General features: G+C 36.3%; 1 protein-coding gene across 8 annotated transcripts in view; it reads right to left on the bottom strand.

Moving 5' to 3' along the window:
• Tet (Ten-Eleven Translocation (TET) family protein) overlaps positions 1-20,595 on the bottom strand; it is a 327,152-nt gene that overhangs the window by 136,779 nt on the left and 169,778 nt on the right. Inside the window, exon 1 of one of the 8 annotated variants that reach the window (XM_081760375.1) lies at positions 17,313-17,649. The exons of the other annotated variants lie outside the window; for them this stretch is intronic. The gene's annotated coding sequence lies outside the window, so the exon portion shown is untranslated. Of the gene's footprint in view, positions 1-17,312; positions 17,650-20,595 lie in introns of those variants that run through there. 8 annotated transcript variants of the gene reach the window in all.

The raw sequence follows: 20,595 nt of genomic DNA, 5'->3' as shown, positions 1-20,595 counted from the left end.
GTACGAGCCTGAGCTATCAAGAGTATCACCGAGTTTAGTAAGCACGAGTTCAATTGCAAAATGGCCAGCTTTGATGCGGAGTAAATTGATTTTATTCACCAATTACATACAACGAATGAATGACATTCCAACAACGCGTTGTATCTAACAAATTACGGAAGTGTTTTAGAAGTCTTTCGTAAAGGCATGTTAAAAGAAAAGAAGAAAAAGTACGCTAGTACATCACATGAGAAAGCAGAAGGTATAACGTTAAGATGGCTTTGGCGGTATGCCAGAGACAAAAAGCCGTGGCAAGTTCGATGAGCCAGCCTCATGCATCAGACAGGGAGACCACCGAGTGATGTCCCGAGGATGATCCCCAGGGAAAGAGAGGAAGAGAGAAAGTCAGATTGTCTGTCGACTAAACTCCCTTGTTGATATTTCCACCTGACAGCCAGGTGAATGAACAACATACGATTCACTCAATGGAAATGGAAAGAGATCTCCACACTCCAAATATAAGCTCAAGTGCAACAACATACGAATTGTGTCAACAAAACATTCTATCGATAAAAATATAGGTACGTTTTTCGATCGAGTTAAGAATTCACTTCCAATATAAAAAAAGAGATCATTTTTGTTTCAGACTTCAGATACGAAATGAGATTAGATGATTAATGAAAGTGAATGAACAACTATAGGCTAAAGCAGACAGATTAAGTGAATGAATAACTTTAGCCTAAAGGAATCAGATGATTAATGAAAGTGAATGAATAGCTGTAGGCTAAAAGAGATAATGATTAATCAAAGTGAATGAATAACTATAGGTTAAAGGGGGCAAATGATTAATGAAAGTGAATGAATAACTATAGGCCAAAGGGGGCAGATGATTAATCAAAGTGAATGAATAACTATAGGCTAAAAGAGACAGATGATTAATCAAAGTGAATGAATAACTATAGGCTAAAAGAAACAGATGATTAATCAAAGTGAATGAATAACTATAGGCTAAAAGAAACAGATGATTAATCAAAGTGAATGAATAACTATAGGCTAAAAGAGACAGATGATTAATCAAAGTGAATGAATAACTATAGGCTAAAAGAAACAGATGATTAATCAAAGTGAATGAATAACTATAGGTTAAAGAAGACGGATGAATAATGGAAGTGAATGAATGATTATGAATTGATGAATGGAATCTGAATGTGACTGGAATTGGGAGAACCCCTAGAAAACCCACAGACACGAATTCGTTAACCACAAACCCACTTTGCCTCTGTCGAACCAGGGACCCCTAGCACCAGAGGTGAACAGTGATCATTTTACAATATATGATCATACAAGAAAATCAATATTCCATTCCTTAAATGCTTCTATTTCAACACATTGTCCTTAAAGTGATACAAAACTCAAACTTAACCTAACCACCACTTGAATTTGAATCTTATTGGAGTTATTTACGTATCCTCAAAAATACATAGGAAAGGTATGGAGACGTGCTGCTATTTGTGATTTAAGTCTTTACATTCACATACTATGCAAAATGTGGTCCTTACATGTCCACCACTATTCTCGCCCCATTTTCTAAAATTTTCCTTAAAAAGAACAAAAGGAAAGGTAAGGTGAGGTGAGGATTAACAGCCATTTAGCCGTTATCCTCACCTAGACACGACCCAGATTCCGGATTGGCAGTAATTGCACAGCCATTACTCTCACCTAGACACGACCCGGATTCCGGATTCTCTCACCCTACACATTAGATTTTAAATTTTCCATGTGGATGAGATGAAGTGCTACTGGAGACTATTTCACAAGCTACATACTCAAAACCTATCGTTTATGGTACATGTCACAATCCATGGTACACGATTATGGTTCTAGTACACGATTCCTGCTCCTTATTGGATTGTAACACAAAAATCCGCTCCAGTTTCTTCGGACATTTGCGCAGCTAACAGAGTGTATATAACAAACTCTTCTAGGCCTCTTGGATGAAGCTTATGATTGTAAGAGTTACATGATATATAGTACTACCTTTAATGCTAATAGTTTATTTATTTTCTTCGTGTCCCAAGCAAAGTCAAATGAACAAACCTGAACACGCCTTATATTTGTTGTGGTTTACCTTTAATCAATGTTTGCATGCTGTGAAAACCGCAGCAAGCATTCGGAATGTTTACCAGAGGCACTCTACTGGAGAATCCATTGCTCAAAAGGCGTTTGCTCACGTTTTTAAAAGAAAACAATTTGGGTTATGGTGTAGCAGCCATTTTTGGGGTTAACCTTTATTTTCCGGCACTGAATATAGACATCAGGACACTATTTCTCATCTCGTGTGATGGTGTAGAAGAGAAATTGTCAATGTGTTAAGCACATCTACTCAGAAAAGATGTACAAAATATCTCGATACCTGTTTCTTTCTGCACACAAAGTGTGCGGTACCCATGTACTCAGAATTTACACTTTTCTAACTACATGCTGGCTATTGTGTATGTCTATGTCCTTGGTTAGGTCGTGCAGGGGTGCCGATTACCTGAAGGCTCATGCAACACTTCCCTCAGTTTTAATAAAATCCCCACGTTATTAATATGCACTTTTCATGCTTTCCAAAAATCCACTATTACTTCTTCCTCCACGTTATGTTGTTGATTAAAACAAGTGAGATGTCCTAGATAGTAAGGGGGAACTCAACATCGGGTGGCGATGTTGAAATTACTTGGGTCGCCTCACATCGCACAATTTTATCATTGTTTTTAAATACATAGGTATATATATGCAGAGTGTGGTGGGAACAGTCTACAAATCTTAGGCATGATGGTCTGTGTACTTGGCAACTACCCTCCCGTTCGTGGTTCGAGCCCAGGTTAATAGTATATGTCCCGTCCTATATACATATAGTAACGAACGTTTTAAGTCATGTTCAGTTTTGTACGTATTTTACATTTTACCTTGACGGGGGGGGGGGACATGTCACACAATTGTACACTTATAACCCATTTATCCAAAAGGCCTAGATTGAAGGCTACGATGAGAACTGTGGCTCAGAGGTAAAGCACTCATCCCTGGTGAGAGGAGCACCTGGTTCAATGTGGATTTTCAAGGAATCATTTGTTTTCTTTAGCCTCTTTATTTTTTTCCCTCGAGGCCTGAAAGACTTCTGACGAGAAAACTGCTACGAACTTACGTTACAACCTAACAAAAAGTTTTTTTTTTTAAACAAAATGTGTATTACATGTATGTTATAAGCATACGGATAAGTAGAAGAAAACGACACAGTTTATATGCTTTCACGGAAAATAGTTTCTAAATAAATGAATGTAATACAAGTAAATATATAAATGTAATAGTAAATATAGATATATTACATTCAATTCAATTAATCTATTTATTAGCTCCAGCTAAATCCAACTGCTTTTTAGCGGTCCCTAAATAACTAACGCCCAGTTGTTTTTAGCAATTATATTAACGAAGCAGAGCCACTATGGTACGATTCACTTAATTTTCTGGCTGCACACGTCCAAAATATAATATAAAATTTAATCTTGCCATATATCTTTTAGCATTATCACAAAAATTTTACAAATCACAGCATTTTAATATTTTTCCATATAATGTATATTACATTGTCAGTTTAAAAAAAAAACTAATTCTGTATAAAACATGGAACCATTTTTCCTGCCCAATATATATCATATTTTGCAAATCTCACTTCTCCCCTTTCCTCCCGCCCTCAGTGAAAAGCTGTGTCCCGTACGCTTTTATGACTTTAATTCATGACACAGAGCATTCCACAGGGCCCATTGTTTAGCCCATAATTATGAAAGATAGCTGCATATGTGACCTATTTAAGCTTCCAGATTAATATCCGTGATAATTGTAAATTGTCGTTAGGCAACCCCCCGGTAATTAGACTCATGATTAACTCTCTGATTATTCATTTCTGATTCGCCAATATCCGGAGCAGAAGAACGCCGCCGACGAGATGGATCACTGGATTTTTTTTCTCTCTCTTGTTTTTTCGGGAATTGAAAAGAGGCACAACGCTGCTAATCTACTGTTTGCTAGATTATATTACTAAGCTGATGATGAAAAAGATTCTTTTTTTTTTTTTTTAATTACTGTATACAACTGATAACCTGTCACATAAGCTAAAGTTGTCAATCATTTAATCGAGTCAAATATGTTATTGGATATCGTACTCTGATAGTACGAAGGAGGATCAGGAACCAACGTTACAAGGCGTAATATCTAACAACGATATTTCTCGAGTTATATTTGTTATAGAGGAATAAGGAGTGTGCGTAGTTTTAAGAGTCTTCATCCCGGCGAAGTTAAAATACCGCTAAATTCACAGAAATTATGTGATATCTTCAAAATAGATAAAAGATAATCGCAATGTGGAAAAAGAGCACCCTAGACAATATTATTTTACATGAGAAACCGTTATCACGACTCACTTATCTGCTTTCGATTTCGAGCCATTTTGAAAATCGGCATTTGCTTTCGCGTTTCTAAACAGCTGAAAACGGAAAGCCACTAGGTGACTTGTGATAACGGTACCTCACGCAAAATAATATTGTCTAGGGCGCTCTTGTTTCACATTTCAATTATCTTTTATCTATTTGAAGATATCACATAATTACTGTAAAATTAGCGGTATTTTAATTTCGCCGGGATGAAGACTCTTAATACATGGAGTTGGCAACTGTGCAGAGTTTCAGCCACCCGCCACCTGCGGCGTTAGTTGTAGGTAAACACAAATGGCGACTCGTTTGGAAAATTGGTCTCGCGATGAAGGCCGCTCAGTTATTCTATTTTAGGGGATGAAACATGTAACCGCGGCTGAAATTCGCCGACAGCTGGTAGAGGTTTACGGAGAGAGACTAATGTCTCGTCAGCATGTCGCAGAATGGTGTCGAAATTTACAACTGGTAAAGAAAACTTCACCGACGAGGAGCGCAGTTGCCAACCCAGCACGGTATCAACATATTTGAACACAGTTCACGTGTAGGAGCTGATTCAGAACAACAGGAGGATCACGTTATGGCATCTGATGGCAGAATTGGGAATGTCGCTCGGAAGCATTCGTCACATTCTGCACGATATTCACGACTCTGCGTGACAAGTGGCTGAATACGCAAGGACAGGATTTTTACCAAGAGGGAATCTTCAAACTTATCCCACGATGCGGTAAGTGCGTCAACCTATATGGAGACTATCTCGAAAAACACCTAATGTACGTACTATCTGTTGGCTGTATGAAGTAATGTATGCGTGTTTCACTGCAGGCCCTGTGACTTTATTTTCTGATTACCCCTCGTAGTTTGGGGATTTTCTTGGTACGCATTTCACTTGTCAAAGTAGTGTGGTTCTCTAATACTTTGCATCCTTTTGAGGAAGAAGAACATAAATGTCAATTCACACATTCAATTCAATTCAATTCACACAATATAGTAACAGCCTATATTGTAATCTTGCACAGTGGCGGATTTAGGATTGACTCCGGTTATGCGATGAGACAGTGATAATGAACGAAATGGTGGAATGAAGGAAGCGGGAGGAAAACGGAATAATACCAAAAAAAAAAAAAAAAAAACATACATGGTGCTTCTCCGCCAATGTATTATTTTAATGAGACGGCCAAAAAAAAGCACCAATGTATCGTTTTTTGTCAATATATCTGACTAATAATCTGCTCTCTATATATTATGAACCTGTAAATAGCCAAAAGTGTTACCGTGAGGAGTTACGTTAACCCCTTCGATCCTTCCATCCTTTTGAGGAAGAACATAAATGTCAATTCACACATAGTGTGCCGTGCCGTGTCGCTACGGCTTTCTACACCATTTTCTATGGTTCTGGTCAACTTCGTGTCGCTTCGTGTGCTCCGAACAAAGCCGAAGGATAGCAACTGACGAGTCACGATCGGAATCGTTTCTCTTCAAGGCGACCTGATAGGGAACGGCACAGGTACAGAGCACATTATGTGTGAATTTAAAAAGACAATCCAATGAATTTCCCATGTGAAAGTCTGAAAATAAACTTTGTAGTCTACTGCACGGGTGGGGAACGGTATCGAAGGGCACATTATGTGTGAATTGATTATCCTGGCACCTGTATATTAGGTATCATCCCGGCATTTACCTGGTGTTAATTAAGAAAACCCAGAAAGATCTCACTCAAGATGGCTGGCCTGAAAAAAAAACTTTTACACTTTTTCGACCAAGTGTCCCCACCGGAAATCGAACCCAGGACACCTAGCACCAAAGGCGACAATATTAGCGATGAAAGGTAGAAAAACAGATATGATGTTTGTAGAGACGAAATTAAAAAAAAAAAGTACTGCACTCACTCAACTTCCATTCCCAGAGCATCTTGAACTCTGTTCTATTCTTTAAAGTAAAATATTATAAAAATCTGAGTTAAATCGGATATTTTTAACTGACAGCCCTATTCCTTTAGTTCGCCCGAATAGTACGCAAAATTGCTTTCCATTAAAAAAAGAAAGAAAAAAAATAGTAAAGACACTTCGAGTCTTATGACGACGTATTCAACGAAATGTCAATGACCCCAAACAGGTTGGCGCACCTTGATAAATCTAAACCACACAATATTAACCGCTGTCATTGTGTGGTTAACCAAATAGCAAAATTATGGGACATAAAATGAATGTAAGTATAGAACCTAGCCAGATACAAAAAGCTGCATCCTTTACCTTCAGTGCAACGAATATATACAAGAAAGTAAGAAAAAAAATACCCCTGCTACAAAATTCATAAATATAATGACGTGCTATTTTAATGTTAAGTTTGAATATTATGAGTGAAAGCTGCTAATAAATTAGTAAAGATACTTTTCTTTCTGCAAGCTTGGATTTGACCATCTTTTCTCGAAGCTCCTGGTCTCTCTCATCAGGAAAGAACAGTTATGTCATAAGCGGATGATGGTAGAAACCAATGCTGGGCACAAAAACGGTTTTCTCGGTTTTTCTATCAAAAATGGTTTCAGTTTCCAAAACGGTTCGGTTTTCTAATCCCAAACATATGTCGGTTTTCGGTTCTTCTAAAAGAATTAGTTTCCGGTTACCGTTTGATCGCAAACTGGATTTTGTTTTTCGCAGATCATAAGTTTTATCTTCATGTCAATCAAAGTCAGTCACTACAAGGACTAAAATGGATTTTGTCACAAATTGAACTGATCGCAAACCGTACAGAATTCTCAGATTCTTGATCAAAATTGATGGTGATCCATCTAGCAGATCTCAAGATATATTTTCTCCCGGACGTGTCGACAAGATATTATATATTAGTGTTTTATTTCTGGCGGTACGCAACGGAACGGTGTACCGGTACCTTTTTAATGAGACCGGAATATTTCCTCTTCTGTCTTAAAAAAGGGGTTAACGAGAAACTTCGAAAATACAAAATAGTAAATATATAGTTATATTGAAAATCAGAGTTTTTGCTAGAGAAAGATTGGCAAATCTTTCTTCCTTCTTAAAGTCAGTTAATTGTATTCAGGAACTAGAAATATTTGAGACTTTCTGTTCCTTGCTTGCTGGCACATCCTCGCGCCTCCTTTTTCAATTCCATTTTCGCATGGTAATATAAATCATAAAGGCTCTGAACCGATCATTTTTTTTTTCTGAAAAGACTGACTTCCGACAAAAAATAAAAACAAATTTGGCTGTCGCTAAAGTTTGACTAAACTGAAAGCCAGTACAAAACTTTTGTTGGGACTCCACCTTTGTACTTCCTCCGCAAAGGAGCCTTTGCTAAATTCCTATTTTAATGTATCCAATTTAATTGTTTTCATTCATTATTAGGACGAGGATAAAGTAAAAATATCTCTATATATTTTTTTCGGAAAGTTTATCCATTACTTTAGTAGAGGTTTGTAGAACATTTTGGTAGCATAATTAGTATTCTTAACAACATTACATACATAATGTACTGTATGTATGTTGTTATTGAAATTCAGTAGTTGTGGAACTCTTGATGCCTTTTGAAAACAAACAATACCAGCTTACTTTCGCTGGTCTACAAAAAGAGAAAAAAGAAAGAAACAAATCACTAACAAATATTTATTATCATTACGTTTATTGTATTATAAAATTAAGATGTAAGAATCAGACATTCTTAAAACATCTTTATATACGTAAAAGATTTTGGTTACAAGACTGTAGTGATATGCTACTGGACATTTTTATTGTTAATAACAATCTGAAAGGTATGCAACTTTTTAACCATTATGAACCTGAGGTCCAGCATACCGGCACCTTTATTTTTAGAAATAAAACGCTGTAGTATATATTATATATATATATATATATATATATATATATATATATATATATATATATATATATACAACGGAGTTTAGGTTGGTAAACCTAAGTGCTTAAAAATGATTGCTTTTGCAAATTTCTAATAATTTAAATTTATAAATTCTAGGATCTGAACTATGTTATGATATCCCATTCGCCATCTGCTTTTTATTAATTTTGGCTTACAGTAACTTTAGATATACAGTTAGTCATTCCCATCATGCTGCATACTAAATTAAAGCAAAAAATGGCCCTATTATATTACTTTTTAACGTAATTTTGCAGGATTTTTTTTTTTTTTAAAAAGGATAAATTATAACGTTGGCTACCATCAATGTATGTATGATATGAAAGGGTGCTCGCGCTATGTATGTTGGAGGAAGGAAAATTTTTGGAACCTCCTGGAGCCCGTTAACCACGCCTGCAGATCGAAAGTTCTCGTATTCGGTCGCCATGGAAACCAACTGTATTTCGTAAGTAAGCGCAATAGCTGACTGGATTTCTCCCCCACCCTTTTCTACCCTCTTCCTCACCCCCCTTCTTCCCAAGCATCTCTCTCTTTCTGTCTCTCGACTAACACAACACAACTTCTCTCACAACGAGAAAAACACACAGACAACAGTTGTTAACTTTAGACGCAAAAGGAATAGAAGAAAATGAAACAGAAACAGAAAAAAAATAATTTTCAACAGAAATTACAAGTTTCAAATTCTTTGTCACTTCTTTTTAAAGAAAAGAATTATATCAAACTAAAAGTTTATGGTAACACGTGTGCAACGAAGATACACGAGAGTCGTTTTAAATAGCTGTATTTTCATTAAAGTTACAATATTATAATTTAACTGATCTTAAGGTATGACAATACTATTTCAGCTTAGTTTCACATTGTGAGACTGCCATAGACTTTACAAATTTTCAGGATTCAAGCAGAATATGGAAGTGTTTTAGATTATCACTCCACGCTTGCAACAGAGATAAAGGTCGGAGATAAAAACCTGTCTTAGTATATCAACAACAGTTTATCGCTTTTTTTTGACAGTTTTTGCTCTATAGGACCCAATATTCAAACCGGAAATGGAACCAGTTGTTTCCGGTTTCAATACAGGAATACAGAGCTGCGAGAATCTACTCTTGTGATCCTGAACACAAGATTTTTAAGATGTCGCCTTCTACTGGAAAAAATATTAAACTGGAAGTAATAGTACATGTCTCGCACTTCGATTTTAGTAAACACTGGCACAACACCCGTTCTTCGCACGGGACGAATACGTTTCATTTTGGTCATAAAGGGGTGAATTTAGATTTAAACGTCATCGGAAGTGTCACTGTTCGTCTCAGCCAAGGATGTTATAAAATAGAGGATCTGCCCATAAAACAAAATCGTGAAGCCATACGTCACAGCTTCGCCACACCTACTCTGCCCGCTCTGCGCCACTGATATCGCAATGTTTCGAGCCAACAAACATGGCGGAAACGAGAGTAGCCAATCAGACGTCCCGGCTCAGACGATGCTCAGTTATTTTCTGGATTCACTGAGTTCATAGGATGAAGATACGTAAGGGCAGATTCTCTGTTTTATAACATCCTTGGTCTCAGCGACCCCGAAAACTATGGATTCGACACTAATATCGTAATTTTATTTCTGCCGGTGCTCAACGGTAGGACGTACCGGCACTTTTTACTGAGTCATAATATTTTCTCTTCTAAGCTCAACTGAACTAAACTAAACTGAACTGAAAGCCCGTACAAAAATTCTTTTGAGATTCCACTTCTATACTTTCTACGCAGAAAAGCCTTTACTCATCTCCCATTTTAATGCATCCAATTAATTGTTTTTATTCATTATTACGAAGAGGATCAAGAGAAAGCATCCCCTAGGATTTTTTTTGGGGGGGGGGATTTATCCATTAATTCAGTAGAGTTTCGTACAACATTTTGGTAGCATGACTAGTACTCTGAAGAACATTATGCAAACAATGTACTGTATGTGTGTTGTTATTGTAATTAAGTATTTGTGAATCTCTTAATGTCTTTTTGAACATCCTCTTTTTGAACAAACAATACCAGCTTACTTTCGCCCGTTTACAGAAAGAGAAAAAAAGAAAGAAATCACTAAGAAATATTGATCATCATTACATTTATTGTATTATTATTATCCTGAAAGGTATGCAACATTTTAACCATTATGAACCTGAGGTCTAGCGTACCGGCACTTTTATGTTTAAAAATAAAACTCTATATTTCACCATCAAAGTGAACTGATAAACATCTCACAAACGAACCTCATCTATGTGGCAAATTTGATCGAAATCGACCTTGTGGTTCATGAGTTATTAAGCCATAAACAAAGTGACTTTTATATATATAGGGGCTATAGCACCCCCCCCCTTGATGCTCACAAGGGACATCACCCAATTGTCCGGCTCCGATTTCAATAAATTTTTTCTAGCTGATAGAGGACATATATGTATTATTTGTGATTGCAGAAATTTTTGCCATCATGCATGTTTTCTATTTTTTATAATTTTTAAGAGTTCTGATGTGGTTATTAGAGATTACTGCAGAAGTCCCTTACTAACCTTTGTAAACGTAGCGTTAATGAAAGAACAACCATGTAGATACATATAAGGCCTAGGGTGAAGTTGTATGGTAGGTTGATCGCAGCCATCTTGAAACCCGCCATTTTGAATTAAGGTCAAGTTTTTAAAATAGGAATAGGGTAATGTGATACATAGTTTCGGGCTAGAATTTAATCAGGAAGACAATGGTGAAGCTAGTTTTGAGATACACCTATTTGGGGAAAAGTTACAGGCATTCAATTGTTCACTTACTACGTGCGAAAGTCCCTTACCTCCGCTTGTAATCCGCGTATTAATGATAAAAGGTGGATAAACGCTTCGGTAATACATATTATGCCTAGAGGGAAGTGATATGGTAAGGGTATCCTTGACGGCAGCCATCTTGAAATCCGCCATTTTGAATTAAAGTGAAGTTTGAAAAATGAAAACCATAGAATGTGATACCTCATTTTAATAGCAAATTCTCCCAAAAAGCCAATGATGTGCTTATTTTTGTTCTATAATTAACCAGTGTGAATTTAGGACTGCTTCTAATGAGCACCAAACTTCCATTATTCGATCTTTCCAATTGGCAACACTCCTAACTTTCACTGCATGTTTTAAGATTCCAACTGGCACTCTGCAATTGTTGCCATGGGTGATGTCCCTTGTCAGGTATACACTGGATAAAATGGGCTTCAACTCTGCTTTATACTGGATAAAGCGGCAAACTATGGTTTAGGCCCTCCCTTGATCATATCCTGGATCCAACACTATATATATATATATATATATATATATATATATATATATAGAGAGAGAGAGAGAGAGAGAGAAAACACCTATTCCTGAGATACTGAGTCCACAAAAATCCCATTCTCAATATATAGTACTGTATATTACATTTTTTTTTCTACGGCCATCAGGGGTCAAACCGGAAATTGAATATTACTACCAAATATTTTTTGAATAGTGGGATGAAATAAACGTTCGATGAGATAAAGATCTCAAGAATATCAAAGACATTTCTTAATTAGTCTTAACAATTTTCATTCTACGGAGATCAATGTTGAATCTAGAAGTGATAGTATATTTCTACTACTTTCGGACTTAGCAGAAAGATAAGGGTGAACACGCAATCTATACTGTAAATTGTAGAACCTACTTCAAAGAACAAATTCTAGTTATTTATTCCTGTTTCTGCTCGCTGAAACCAGAAAGAGTGTATTTCTACCTCTTTAGGTTTGAATAGAAAGTTAAGGAAGGAGAAGGAAACCTTCCTTGGATCACTGAATCCATATTTCATATCATATAAAATTATTTACTGATATCTTTCACCATTTTTGCTCTGATACTTGCCGATAGAGAGACGAACGGACATAACCGTTGTATAACAGTTTTCATATCTATGAATAGTACAGTTTGGACGGGCGGACATAGCCTTTCTATAGACTCCTAACAGTTCTCATATCTACGAGTAGTACGGTTTGGACGGACGGACATAGTCGTCCTATAAGACTTCTCATATCTATGAATAGTAATGTTTGGACGGACGGACATAGTCGTCCTAAAAGAAATCTCATATCTATGTATAGCATAGTTTGAACGGAGGGGCAGAACAGACGCACGTAGCCGTTCTATAAGACTTCTCATATCTATGCATTGCTCTGTTTGGACGGACGGACATAGTCGTCCTGTAAGACTTTTCATATCTATGAATAGCATGGTTTGGATGGACGGACATAGCCGCTCTATAAGCCTTGCGATACTCGAGCATAGCATAGTTTGGATGTCTAGTAATTGCTTCTAAAGCCTTTCATTATAATGTATGAATTTGGGTGCGAAACAATAATGACGTCATAAATTGCGCACCCAAACAGGTTTCGAAAAGGTTAATATTTTATTTATTTTTTATATTATTTATTATCTTAATTACCCTAAGTTATACATTAAAATTCAAAAAGCTGGGGATGGGGGCATAAACTCAGTAACGCGGTTTATCGACATCAAATCCGTTTCTACGTGCACCAAAGTCACATACGTGCTAATCGGGAACACCCTTTATTTTACTATGCAATGGAATCTGTGAATGAAGCGGAAGGCTTTTGGGGGGCTAGAATTAAAAGTCACCAACCTTTTTTTAGTCAGAGAAGAGAGCAATTGCCCGATTTCATCCGTAGAAACACCCCTAGGGGAGATTTTTTTTTCTATTTTAACAATAGAACACAAAAGGCCGAGAGGGATTGATATTGATATCGAAAGGGAAAAGTGGAGGACACGAGAACCCCTCACTCCCCTCGTATTCTTCTGAAACCAATACAAACAGGTACAAGTGAATGGCCTAAGGGGAATTAAAACTATATACTAATACGCTTTGAGAGACAAAAAAACACTGGAAGGGATGAAAGAAGAAAAAAAAATCAAAAAAAGGGAACAAAACAGGTCGCGTGTTAAACATGCTTGCAGTATTTTAGCACGGAACACATGAAAGGGAAAATTCGGAAAACTGACCATGTAGCTTATTCCGAAACATTCAATGACAGCGTGTTCTTCCAGTTATATTTTTATCCGCCGCACACGACATATCTTTTTCTTCTTTCTTTTCACAAACCACCCTTGACTTTTTGATATTATACAATTCACTTTTTTGTCAGCTGGATATATGCAGATAATGAAACAGGCTTAAAATTTCCTAATTCACTGTAAATCACGGTCATTGAGTGCGTGTGTGTGTTAAACATGTTTAGTTGGCTATCTCTCTACCAACTTGGTCATGTAGATGTGGCCATATGCTGTTATCCAGTATACGTTTGTTCATTGAAGTTTAGCGTCCCGGTTGAGCACCAGCGCTAAATGAGACTTGGACATTTTAGTTTAAGAGGTCCCATCGCGGCGAAATTAAAATACTACTAATTTTACAATAATTATGTGTTATCTTGAAATAGATAAAAGATAATCGAAATGTGGAACAAGAGCGCGCTAGACAATATTATTTTGCACGAGATTCTTTATCACGAGTCACGTAGCAGCTTTCCGCAATTTATAAACGGGAAAATAAATGCCGATTTTCTAAATTGCCGTAAATCGAAAGCAGATAAGTGAGTCGTGATAACGGTATCTCATATAAAATAATATTGTCTAGCGAGCTCTTGTGTTTCACTTTTCGATTATCTTTTTTCTATTTGAAGGTATCACATATTTACTATAAAATTGGCGGTATTTTAATTTCGCCGTGATGGGTCCTCTTAAAGAGGAATCCGCGAGGGCAACTGTAATCCGTTCAATGTTCTCCTACCGGGAATTAAATCAAGGACCACGTGTACCAAAAACGTTGTGCGCGCGATAGCCACTTGACCAGCGAGACGGGCTTATCCTGTTTGCGGAACGTTAAAATTAAATGAAATTCCTAAGTTTTACGTTCCACGATTATGTACTTTAGGCTAAGGGAGACGATGATTAAGGCAAGTGAAAAATCGGTAGAATGAGAATGTGGGAGGAAACTGGAGTGTCCCCAGATAACCTACGGACACGATGTTGTCCACCACGAACTTAATTGATCTGGGATCGAATCAGAGGCCACCAGCACCAGAGGTGAGCGCTTTACCACTGAAGAACCGTGACTCTGCATTAGAAAAGTGAAACGAAATGAATTATTGTATGGTTTCAAGGTTATGCGAATTAAGTTAAAGGAGACAGGTGAGTAATGAAAGTGAATTGTTATCATAAAAGCAAGTGAATTGTTATCACAATAACAAGGCGTATCAGTCTGTCAGTCACACTAATATGCATATTTTAAAACAACTTAACAGTTATGGGTTGCATAATCATCTGGAGAAAATAGATATTTATATATTCTTAATCTTTCGTCTCCCTTAGCCTAAAGAATATACCGTGGGACGTAAAACTTTAAAATTTCATTATTCTTGATCCTTATTAAATACAAGCAGTCTGTCACTCACGCTAATTCCTAATAGTTCACAGACAGGTAAATAGATGTCGGTAGCTCCGCTTCCTCCTACAGAACACTAAGAGATGTCGCTACCGTGTAGACGAGTCGAAGGCTTTGGGGGAGGGGATAACTAGTGATTACGAAAGAAAATGAAGAAATGAGAATCCTGAGAAAATTCTCCAACATTTTTTTTTTATCCACCACAAACTCATATGGCCTTTGATCGTACCACGAATTCCCTCTCACCAGTGGCGAGCGCTCAATCACTGAGCTACCCTCCCCCGGGAACATATGTTTATTTGTTAGGAGTTTCACGCCTCCCTTCTCAGCTCAGAAGTTACGTGAAATATGGACCTGCAATTTTTTTTTTTTTTTTCGCGAAATGTCAAGATAGACTTCCAAAACATGTCGAATACCATTCTCTAGCACAGAAGACGAAGACTATGATAATTTAGCCAGCAGCAAAACTTCAAGAATTATACTTTCTCTTAGCGGGCGTTTTAGTGATACCTTAATATAACAATTGGAAAATGGTCTTAACAAATCAGTGAAACATGTAATGGAAGTGCACTTATTAATATTATTGTTATTATTATTAATTATTATTGTTATTAGACAAAACGATAAATCGTGTATTCTTCCGAATTTAAACTATGAAACTGAAAAACACGTTATACGCGATTTTCCCACTATTTTGTATCGAAAACATTTGAAGCTCGCCAATTATGTTACAAAAAATTACATAAAATATTTTTTTATGGTGCATTTATTCATTTGTTAAGAATGCACGAAATCGTGATGCGAAACAATACAATATGATTATAAAAATAACTTACGCCTTCTATCTAGCAGACTGAGTGCTCGTGTAAGATATGAAGAAAATTTAGAATGTACGTAAAAATAGAACACAAGCATTTTAAAAAATAAAAAAGTCGTAAATTAATTTAGTGCAGAATTATTTATTTTATCATGTTAAACCTCCTTTTTTTCATAAAATAAATGCATTTTATCATTCCCTGTTGTTATTAATTCGATATCGCCATTCCAAACTTGATATACTATGTTAAAATATTCGAGCCTCTATTTATTGTCTTTCATCCTTTCTTTCAAGAATACGTAACTTGAAAATGACAATGATCTCGCAGCTATGCCCTGTATACTAATTCTGTCCTACCTAGATAATTATTCGTAATTCCAATAATTGCTCCAATCACGTGTAAAAGTAAGGGGGGACGGAGGAGGAGGTCGTTTCTCAACTTCTAGAAAATATCTATGGCGTCCCTCCACTTCCTAAAAAAATACAATGGGCAAAGATAGTCACGGGTATCGACGTGACGTCATGCGTCCCCCTACTTTTTTCTGATCAACTTTTACCCCTGGCTCCAATAATATTTGGTATTTGAATAGAAATTTCGACGCTTATCCCATTCTTTGAATTACTCTTTTATTTGATTAATTAACGAACAATTATTCATTTACTTGAGAAAAGTATTAGTTCTAGAATAATTATATTTGAATAAATTATTTGAACAACACTAATGTAGACCATTTGATATTGGAGCAATTATTTGGTTGTTTATCCCTTACTCTGAATAATAATTTGAACACTTACTTTTTTTATTTGAATAAGTATTTGTTATATGAGTAGATAATTTTTCTAAATATACTTTTTAAAATTATTTAATCGATTTTAAGACACTAATGAACACTATTCGATATTTCTAATAATTGTTTAATTAGCATAAAAGCCGGAACAGTTTATTTGAAAACTAAAAAGTATTCTCCAAAATAGGTTCGGTTTTCTATCGAACTGGTTACGATTTCTTTATCAGAACTCAGACTGTTTTATATTTTTCCATAATAGACCTCAAGAATTGGGTTAAACTCTGAACCCCCCTTGTGTACGCCACTGAATAAAATCATAAATACACAGTTCTTCTATACATGGGTACCTCTAATTCTCAACCTAGCTGTCTACTCTATATCTTAAATTTCCAGTTTCCCTTTAACCCTTCATGAACCACAGAGGAAATGAACTGGTCATCCTATTCCTGCTCTGTAGCAGCGTTCTCGCCAAGCTACATTATGGCAAACGAGCTAGAACATTCATACATACACAAATATGCAGTAGCGTACGTAGAATTGCATCAAAAGGGAGAGATTTATCTCCCAAGTCCACATCCTTTCAGGATTTTTGTTCATATCTTAATATCTTTTTCATTTCTTCAAAGAGGGGTTGAAACCTGGTAGCCCCTCTGCGTACGCCATTGTATACATGTCTTGAAAGAATGGGCTCTGATAAGCATTTTCAATCACGACCAGCACTGTAAAAAAAACTACTAATATAAACACCTCCCAACTAGTGTGATCGAACTCTTGAAAAAAAAATGTACACAAAATTCTTGCCATTAGCTAACATCATTTTTCTTGTGTTTTGTTTTTCAAACGTCAAAAAAAAATGTAAATCAATGCTAAAAAGACAACCAAAAAAACTCACCTATATAGGAAGAAGCACACGGAACATACGAGTTTAGTATTCTTAACTTTACCCTTAGGTGACAGTTGAAATCTAGTCCTGCCCTACTACAAGAAGAATAAACGAACCAAACAACGATGATGTAAGAAGTTTCACTTAAAAATGTCTGTCGGATCCAGTAGCAGGATACGTCGCTCCATGTATTATACGAGTTAGCGCGCGATCTCGTTTTCTTCCTGCCTAACCAGTCGTCAGTTTTCGCAGAAAGGGCTCTCTCTCTCTGTCTCTCCAAAAGCACAAGAAAAAAGCTGCTCCCAATATGTAAGGCACTAGACTTCTGGACCAACACGTGTCTCGGATTTTCTTCTCTGGTCTTCTTCAACAAGAGTCTTCTCCACACAACAATCAAAAGTGATCAGAGCATCTTCAGTTGTTTTTTTCGTCCCTTCCTTTTCTTCCTTTCTGAACCTACCAAAGTTCTTGTTCTTCAAGAAGGAGAATTCTTCTTTTGGACGGCGAAAAAAAAAAAAAAAAAAAACAGGTTTCTCGCCGTTCAAGGTCGTGGTCACGATGTTATTATCCACAAATCTCTTCTCCCACTTCTCTCTCTCTCTAAAGCGCGTTTTATAATTTAGCTTTTGCTTCAGGCTATAGAAAGAACAGGCAAGAGCGCATACTTTGTCTGGCTTCTTCTATATAAAAACCTCTTCTATACCATGTCTGCATGTCGATCAAAAAGTTCATCCACAGAAAGTGAGAAAAAACACTTTTGGTTTCACTTGCATCTGCATCTGAAATAAGTTAGTTCTCCTTGCAGATATTACCCAAAAAAAAAAAAAAAATGTGAAACATTATCGTAATTTGATTTTTGTTTTTATCTCAGAACTTCAAAACTGCATGTTTTTAAAGGATTCACACTCAACTGTGTGACGTAATTCTCATTACAGTCTTGATCAATTATATACATGTCGAGTTAAACAAAACAAGTGCACATTCCTTATGCCTTCCTCTTATTTATTAAGTCCTGACTAGGGTGACCAGATTTTTTTAAATCCAAAAGAGTATATAAAAAAAATGACAGTAAGTATAAAGACAATATGAATTACAATATTTTGTCCAATGCGCATGCAAATGAGTTAAATACTTCACCATCATTCATACTTCTGCGACGATCTTGCTTTCTTGAGTAAGTTAATGTCATCCTTTCTTGCCAGTCTGAACTCTTCACAGGTCATGCTTACAATGAACTTCACTTTCATCACTTGTTCCAGTGTCGACACTGTGAGTTGACTTTTTTCCTCGCTCCAGTAAGTGTTAATAGCATTGAAGAGCCTCTCACAATCAACATTAGTGCTCGGTAAAGTAAACAAGAATTGCACGAGTGGCACAATCACTTTTAAATTTGACCCAGCCCGCACTAAATCTTTGTACACTATTTTCCATTTGCCCATCATTGTCTCTCTTTTCTCTCCTCATTGTTCAAGGTGTTCTTTAACACATCTGGTTATTGCACAGTAAGTGTCAAAAATATCATTATCACTGAATTCCAACGAACTGTCTACATGTTTTACCTGCTCATAGAAATATGCAAACGACTCCTGAAATCCTTCATAGGTAACTGATGTGTCAAGTAGTAAATATTTTATCTTGTTTAGCTACTTCTCCGAAAAAAAACGTTGTGACCACATCTCTAAGTATGTTATCACTTCAAAGTAAAACCTTCTTGACACTAAGTAGGCATATTCCTCTTTTATATTCCCTTCTTTTACAAGTTTCGTAAGTAAATTTCTAGCAGAAAACGGAAAAAAGTTTTGTTCAATTCTATCTTTGTATTTCCTCAGAAGTTCAAAATATTCAACAGAAACTCCAGTCGCTGTTATATCCTCCCTTTCAATTTTTGTAATTGTTTCAGTGAAAACGATTAGCTGAGCATGCAGGAAATACAGCCACAACTCACTTGTTTCGTCTCGAAACAAATTGACTATAGCTATTGGAGCATTTTCATCACTCAAAAAGTACCCCTTAAGTGGTTCATACTGACGTATAATTTTTTCTAGACACGGAAGCAGAGACAAGAATCTCGTCTTTGAGTAATACAAAAACCCTCATAATGACAGCCAATAACTCACAAAAGTTTTTCAAATTTTTTGTCCTTACAGTAAAAATACTGAAGTAGTTGTATATTTTAAAAACCAAATTCTCAACATCGATCGGTATTACTCTCGAACACGCCACAGAAATTCCATTGTGAAGGATATGAGCCCCACACCCGATAGGCAAAACATTTTTCTTCAACCTGCACTCTAGTTCGCTATGCACGTTCCCTGTTGTTTTATTTTTTATGCTTCCAAAATTTACTGGTGCATTATCAGCTACAAAACCGATTACATTAGTTTCCAAACAAAACTGACGTAATGTACCCATTAATACGTTCGACACAGTTTCCGAGGTTTCATTTCACCGAGGTTTCATTATGAATTTTTAGATGACATGTTTTTACATTATTATCAGTATCTACTTCACAGTACCGCACTAAAACAGGCATGTGTTTGGTTGCTTTACGATTGGAAGCATCAGAAGCAACAACAACGAAAGGAGCCTTTTTAACATTATTACTTAAAATATTTTCTGACCACACTCCCACCACATTTGTTAACAAAGCCTCCGTTTTCGCTCTCGCACATGGCAAATTTTTTATTCCCTGTTGATTTCAAAAGTTTGCTAATGCTGTGCATGCTTCTAAAAGAGTGGTTATGTTTAACATTATGGTATGACCACATAAGTTCTAGTCGAATTAAATCTAGCTCTTCTGAAGATTCTGTGGTGGAAAAAAAATCTATCCAACTTACAGTACCTGCTTCGGAAGTTGATGAGCATTCAGTGTGCGACTTAGATTTTATACGTTGTTGTATATCATATTTACCTTTATTTTTTATAGAGAACTCCTTCTTACATACCGTGCACCATGCTTTGTAAACATCGTTACTGCGGGCCCTTTTAATGCAAGGATAGCTTATTTCAAACGCTTGATTATACTGACATTTTCCTCGCGACATTGTTAATAAAATAAATCCTTCCAATCCTCGAATAATATAATTGATTGAGTGTACGTACGCACGTTAATTAGAATAATAATCAATGCGCGATTCCCACTACCAAAAACTGACTCACTTTGAAGGGAAAACAAAACCCCGTGCCATGAACTGTAGGAATATCATATATAAATTCCGAAAATGTAAATCATTCCAGGTACTCAATCAATTTAATTAACAATTTAATAATTAAAACGTTGAAAGTTTGGATA

Source organism: Thermobia domestica, chromosome 5 (genome assembly GCF_964235325.1).
Source record: "Thermobia domestica chromosome 5, izTheDome1.hap1.1, whole genome shotgun sequence".
Lineage (NCBI taxonomy): Eukaryota > Metazoa > Arthropoda > Insecta > Zygentoma > Lepismatidae > Thermobia > Thermobia domestica.
The sequence above is the reverse complement of the archived record's forward strand: the minus strand, read 5'-3'. Positions and strand labels throughout refer to the sequence as shown.